Source organism: Athene cunicularia, assembly GCF_003259725.1.
Source record: "Athene cunicularia isolate RWA chromosome 27 unlocalized genomic scaffold, athCun1 chr27_part1, whole genome shotgun sequence".
In the NCBI taxonomy this organism is placed as follows: domain Eukaryota; kingdom Metazoa; phylum Chordata; class Aves; order Strigiformes; family Strigidae; genus Athene; species Athene cunicularia.
The window spans coordinates 2,331,392-2,338,012 of NW_020799138.1; the positions used below are offsets into that span (position 1 = coordinate 2,331,392).

General features: G+C 57.5%; 1 protein-coding gene across 2 annotated transcripts in view; it reads right to left on the bottom strand.

Moving 5' to 3' along the window:
- Positions 1–104, bottom strand: part of PHB (prohibitin) — a 5,728-nt gene extending 5,624 nt beyond the window's left edge. The window contains exon 1 of one of the 2 annotated variants that reach the window (XM_026864877.1): positions 7–104. The gene's annotated coding sequence lies outside the window, so the exon portion shown is untranslated. The remainder of the gene's footprint in view (positions 1–6) is intronic. The other variant, XM_026864878.1, reaches the window with a different exon arrangement.
- Between the last annotated feature and the right edge of the window lie 6,517 nt (positions 105–6,621).

A 6,621-nucleotide genomic window follows, 5' to 3' on the forward strand; every position in this document is an offset into this window, starting at 1 on the left:
CCTGACCTCCACATGAATCCGCGGCCGCCCGCCCCAACGCGCCTGCGCGCCGCGCCAAGACGCCCGCTCCTCATTGGCCCGCGCCTCCCCGCGGCATTCTGGGATATGTAGTTCTAATTCCCATTTCCCGTCGCCGCGCGCTTACAACTCCCAGCAAGCCCCGCGGCGGCCCGCTCCCTGAGCAAGGCCGCTTCTCATTGGCTGCGGCTTCCCGCTGCCCGCAGGGTATCTTGGGAGCTGTAGTCCTGGCGGCGGGAAGACACGTGGGGGTTTGTACCGGGGTGCCCGGGGCCTGTGTAGAGGCTCGAGGTGCTGCCTGAACACCCCAGGAGGGTGAGTCAGCCTGTGCCCGCCCCTCGCTTGTCACGGCAGAAAACAGGCTTGGACCCGGCCTGTCCCACATTGCTGCAGGGGGGCAGCGGTTCCTGCAGCGGGGGGGTGGCGTGGGGACAGTGGCGGGTAAATGGATTTTGGCTCAGCGGTGGCGATGCCAAGGAGGGACCCCAGACGTCCAGCCACATTCCCCCCCCTCCTGTGACACTGCGCCCGGAGCAGGCAGACACCCGCGATGCGCTTTGTCTCCTTTGGCGTGAGAAACCAGACAGCCCCCAGGGCAGCCCCCAGCGCAGCCCCCATCCCGCTGCGGACAAAGGGCCCTCAGTCCCTCGCCATGAGCCTCCCCTCTGGCCCAGCACCGCCACGAGCGGGAGGGCCGGTGCCGCTAGAGGGAAGCAGCGCTCTCCCGTCGGCTCCAGGAATCCTGATTAAAAGTGGAAAAACGGAGAGGAGGAAAAAAAAAAAAAAAAAAAAAAAAGCCTCCTTCCCCCGAGGCAGCCCGGTCCTGTCCCCACCGTGGCACCCTCCCTGGTGGCTTTTCCTTCTGAAGTGACACTGCTGGGCACAGGGGACTTCATTACCTCCCAGGCTGCATCCTCCCCGATGGCATCTCAGGATAAAAATAGTGTTGAACTCCCTCTGATAGGGTCCTGCAGATCCCAGGAGCAATCAGGGAGCATTGTGTCCCCTCTGTGAGCTCAGAGGGTCCCCTTCCCCCCTAGTCTGCTCCTTGTGGGGAAACAGGCACGGAGCTGCTCAGCAACCTGGTGATGGAGGCTCCTGGCTGCCTGTGCTGTATTTGGAGTGGGGTGATGGATGGGGGCTCTAAAAGTGAGGGCAGGTCCCAGCTGGTGTCCCTCATCCCCAGCTCTTGCCTGTGTGTATCTCCAACCCCAGGGGGTGGCTGTGCTGGAGCAGCTCCTGCCTGGGAAGGTCACCCCCTCCCGGGTCCCCTGTGGCATCCCGGGGTCCCCAGCACAGCTGTGCAGACAGATGTGCTGTGGAAGCCCCGTCCTGTGTCTGGCAATGCTCCTTCCAAGGCCACAAAAGCTCTTTTGTGCCTCGGCTGCGCTGGGAAGTGGATGCTGAAGAGGACCAGGACAAAGTGAAGGTGTTCAGCAGTGGCCGGACTTGCCAGGGACCCCCCTGAAGCCCAACTGAAATGAGGGTGCCCCAAGGACCCAAGGCCCAAAATCTGCCCTGAGCAGGACCTGGCCTTCCTCACAGTCACTATTCCTGAAACCCCGAGGCACCACAAACTAATTTGGGGGCCAGATCCTGGCAACCCACCACTGCAGCAAGAGGGAAGCATAAAGCTGAGTTTTGAGTGCTCCTGTGCCCTCCCTTGGCCACGTGCCTCCCTCCAGGGATAAATCCCAGGAGCATCCGCCTCCACCTCCAGCCCAGTCAGCAGGATCAGCCCACACAGTCCATTGCCATCCCAGTGCACCCCCCACCAGCCACTGGGCTTTCCCCCAAGGATGACTTTGTCCCGGGAGGCTTCTATCTACTTGCATCTAATCCAATAACAACATCCTAATTGGTGAGAAAGCTGTGGCTATAAACACCCAGAGATTTATTCCCCTTTGACATGAGATTCACGCAGGTCACAATTCAATCATTAAAATCAGGATTTATGGAGCTGGGGGCCGGGGCTTTGCACCCCCCTGCCCAGCATCACCTTTCACGTTGCATTTCACAGCAGCTGTCGTGGGTGCATTTGCTGCTGGCTTTGTGCAGCCCCCTTTGCTTTTCCTCGCTGTATAAAACGAGTGTTTCCTATTCATGCAAAAAAAGGGAAAAAGGCTTGTGGCAATGGGAATTTTTGGTCCAGGGCCTAGGTTTTAGGGTGGGAGCCCCGGGAGCCGCCGGGTTGGAGCCGGTGACACCCGCCCAGCAAAAAACGGAAGAAAATGAGTCCTTTGTGCAGAGAATATCTAGCGGGTGATTCAGCCAGCGCTGACGCCGGCGGTACGGGCTGACATGCTGCTTGGTGGTTTGTGGGGACCCAATGTTACTCCCCACCATCCACCGAAACCATCCCCAGCTTTGTGAGCTGGGGGATGTGGCACAAACCCTCGGTGGCAGGTGACTTGCTGGGTTCGGGATGGAGACAAGGGGTTGAGCAGCCCCAAAGCAGCCAGGAGCGTCCTGTGCCCCAGGGAACGAGGTGAAGGCGGCTGTGGAGGTGCACCCCGAAACACTGCTGGCCTGCCTGAGACCCTGCTGTTGGGCTGTGAAGGCAGCAGCCGCTGTCTCCGGAGCTGCAAGCTGCACGCTTTGCTTGAATCTTTTAACCAGGCTTAACCACCATGTTTTGGAGGGACATTCCTCCACAGGGCAAAGAAACGGCGGCTTCAAGAAGCGGCTCATTGTCCTCGGGTGGCGCAGCCGGAGCTGGACAGCCTGGCCCAGGTCCGGCCACCACAGCATGGGAACAAAAAGCCTCCTCTTCTCCAACCCTCCACAACCGGGCATCCCTGGCCAGCGTTGCCCCTGAAAAATTTATGGCATGAAGTTTGCAAACTGCGGAGAATCCGAGCGCTCGGCGGCCGGTGACCCCAAGAACGCATCGATCCGCAGGGGTGCAGCGACAGAGGCACCCGATTGGAGAGTGGCTTTAGGCAGAACTGAGGTTTTTCCAACCCAAACCATGGGTTTGGTTCGCACACGGCAGGATGGGGCTGATGCTGCTGCCCCGTTCCCACCCGCCTGGCCCCACACGGGGGTCCCAGCCTGAGCCCCGGCGGCTCCAGCCCCACGCCTGGCACGTAACCCAGTTAGTCTCAATAAGCGTTTAAATTAAATTAGTTAAACTACATTAAACCCCTGTGAGGACACGGTTCAGAGTGGAAACGGCCTTAATGTGATTTCAGCTGACTTCCCTGCCACAATTTGCAAGTCAGAGAAATCGAATTAAGACTGTTTTCATTCTGAACTCTGTCCACACAGGCCTGTAAATGCAGTTTAATTAATCTGCTTTAAAATTGAGCCTGTCTTTCATTCAGGCAACTTCACTTGACTCACCATGGAGAAGCAAAAACTCCCCAGGCAGGCAGCGGGGCTGGAATGGGAGCCCTGGGCAAGTGCAAGGTTTGGCCATAGGTTTGAGGGTGGAAGGTCCTGGGCGATTCAGAGAAAACCAGGATTATCCCTAATCCCATCACAGAATAATCTGGGGTCAAACTCCGTGCAGCAACGAGCTGCATCCCCCCACACTGGGCTCGGGTGAGCTGGAGCATCCCGGCTCTTTGCCGCCCAGGGTCCCAGCAGCGCCGCGGGCACCGGGGCCAGAGTTTCTTGGCTCTCCTCGATGGTTATCGCCACTTAACAAAGTTTCCTCCTCAGTGGAAGCGAGCAGCCAGCTGAAACCAGCTGCATTAAGCCCCGTGCTGCTCCCGGGAAGGCTGTAATGGCTGGTAATTGCCAGCCAGCAGCTCCGAGAAGGCTGGGGCTGGGCCAGGGAAGACATAGGCCTCCCAAAACCCACAGCCCCTTTATCTTCCCCAGATCGTCCAGCTGCTCCCCATCCCCTTTCCCATCCCCTTCCCCATCCCTTTTCTTCTGGCTTGCACCAAATTTGCAAAGTAAACAGGTGGCTCTGGCCTCCTGCACCAAAACAAGACCCTGGGGGGATCTGGGGCACCCCCCAGAGCACAGGGGTACCTCAAGTGATGTGAGGGGGGTGTGTGTCTCTCTCACCTTCCCTTTGCTCCCAACCTGTCTTCTCTAGAAAGGTAAAATAGCATCTCCATAAAGGACCTCCAATTAAAAGGGAGTTAATGACTTAATGAATCATATCAAAATCTGCTTGCATTAGCACATGAACTGCTGACCCTCTCTCCTTGTGGCTACCAGCTTTTTAATTGCATTACCTTTTTATTTCCTTCCCAGCAAATTGGCTGCTCGTTAAGTGTGTTGGGGTGGAGCGAGTCGGGCACTGGAGGGTGGGGGACAGGTAAAGCCCAGCCTGGAGGGGGTGAGCTCCCCACTGCACTCCGTCTTGCACCAGCACTGACCTGAAGCCAGAGCCCCAGCACACCAAGAAGCCCCTGCTCCTTTCCCCTGATGAGGAGGATTTGCAGTGCTGCAGAAAATTAAGACTTAAATTAAATTAAGATTTAAATTAATATTTTTAGGGTGCTAGGAGCTATACAACCCCCCAAATGAGGGTTATGTGCTGCTGTAGCATCCCCATCAGCCCCTACCCACCTTATAGCTCCCCAGAGCAGCCAGGAGGGCTAAGGGGGCTGGACTCTCCTCCTCATTAACTGCTCATTAATACCCCATCACACGGTGGGGATGGGCTTTCCCCTCCCCACAGCCTGGATGTGCTCACCCAGGGACCCACATGGCCGCTGGTACCCTGAGCATCCTCTAATGAGCATCTTCTCACCCCCTGGCTTTGGGGGGACATGGGGAGGTCCTGCAGATATTATACATATTATTATATACTTTATAGTTTTATATATATGTGTGTGTATCTATATAAACACAAATGCATAGTATGTGCTGCCTGATTTCTTTTAGTAAATCGAGTAGAATTATTTCATTTTAAACTTGTCTTTAAATGATAGACATTATTTTTGAGTCAGAAATTAATGGGATTAATATATAATAATTCTTTCATTCTGTGTTGTAACTGCCACTGAAGGTAAGTATAAAAACCATTTCACATTTATGGAGATTATGTGATAAAGAAGCTGTTTCTTCATCTGGGTTACATAGAGTATTATTTATATGCCCACCCCGGGGTCCAACATTTTCCCTCTCCCCTTTCTGGGTGGTCATCACTTCCCTTGGTCTTTCACAGCTCCCCCAACCTGCTGTACCCCCCCCAAAGGCAGCACCAGCCGTGGGGCTCCCGGGGTGGGTGGGTGGCTGAGCCCACCCGTGCGGGGCCAGGTGATCAATGGCTCCAGGTCGGATCCCCCCCTCCCCTCTGCCCGGGGGCTCTAAAAGCATTTTCATCTGAGCTGATACGTTACAGAAAGCGCTGGAAGGGGCTGGCTCTGCGCTGGTACAGGAGGGTGAAGCTGTGGCGTGGCCCCAAGATGGGGGGTTCACCCCAGGCTGGCAGTATTTGGGGGCCTGGGAAGACCTGGGACCTCTGCCAGGGGGGGACGTGGTGTTTCTGTGCCACTGCCCGGGTCTGCTGGAAGGGCAGGAACAGCCCTCGGCTCATTTGCAGAAAAGAGCAAACTTGGCAGTTTTGGGGGTGGTGTGACCAGGATTCGGGGGGTGTCTCTGCTGCTGGGGTGCCCACAGGGATGAAAAACCCTCCTGGGGGTTTCTGCACGGCTCGGAGCAAGATGGGGGGTCAGGTCTGGGGGGGTGCAGCTTCTGCATCCCGCCAGCCCCATCGCTTGTCCCCGACACGGGGGTCCCCAGCCCTGAGCCAGAACCCTTCCAGGGGCTCGGGCTGGGCTCGGCACATGCCACATCCCGTGCTGGGACGAATCCTGCCCTCTCCCGCTGCGGCCCCTGGGACAATAGCACCTCAGTCTCGCCTCGTCGCCAGCAGCTGCCCGCACGGCCGTGCCCCACAGCCCCGTGACCCAGGGCCCCATGCCCCACAGCCCCATGCCCCTCGGCCCCCTGCCCCTCCTTTCCCCTGGGGGGGCTGCGATGCGCCCCCATCCCGCTGGCAACAGCCTGAGCATCCCCAACCTGCCAGTCCAGCAGCTGTTTCCAGGGGAACTACGAGGGGGTCAGGGAGAGGTCTGGGATGTTTTAGTCTTTCTGTAATGTCCTTAATTGCTCATTTATTTAGTGCAATTAGTCCCAGGTGCTTGCTCTTGTCTGTGTGACCCCAGCGGATGCCTCTCCAGCCTGGCCCGGCTATTCCGAGCTGCCAGATCGATCGGCTCCTGGTGAAGGTTGCGAGTCCCCTCTCCCCACTGAGCCAGGCTGTGCCCGTGCGTGTGCGCGTTCACGTCCCTCACCTGTGACCTTGTCCTTGGCACTGTCCCCCCTGTCCCTACAGGGTCAGCTCAGCCCCAGCATCCCCCTGTGCCCGTGTAGGAAGGATGGGGCAGGGGGATGCTGTGCTACAGCCCCCCAAGATGTGCACCCGGTGACAGTGTTAGGTTAAGGGTTGGACTGGGTCATCTTCAGGGTCTTTTCCAACCTAGATGATGCTGTGATTCTGGGAGTGCAGCCCCCCGGGGAAGCCAGAGCATCCTCACCCCAGTCAAAACCGTGCTGAGCACCCAGGGACAGGCCAAGAAGGCAAACGGGCAATGCCAGGGGCAGGAGCCATCCCTGGAGAAAAAAAAAAAAAAA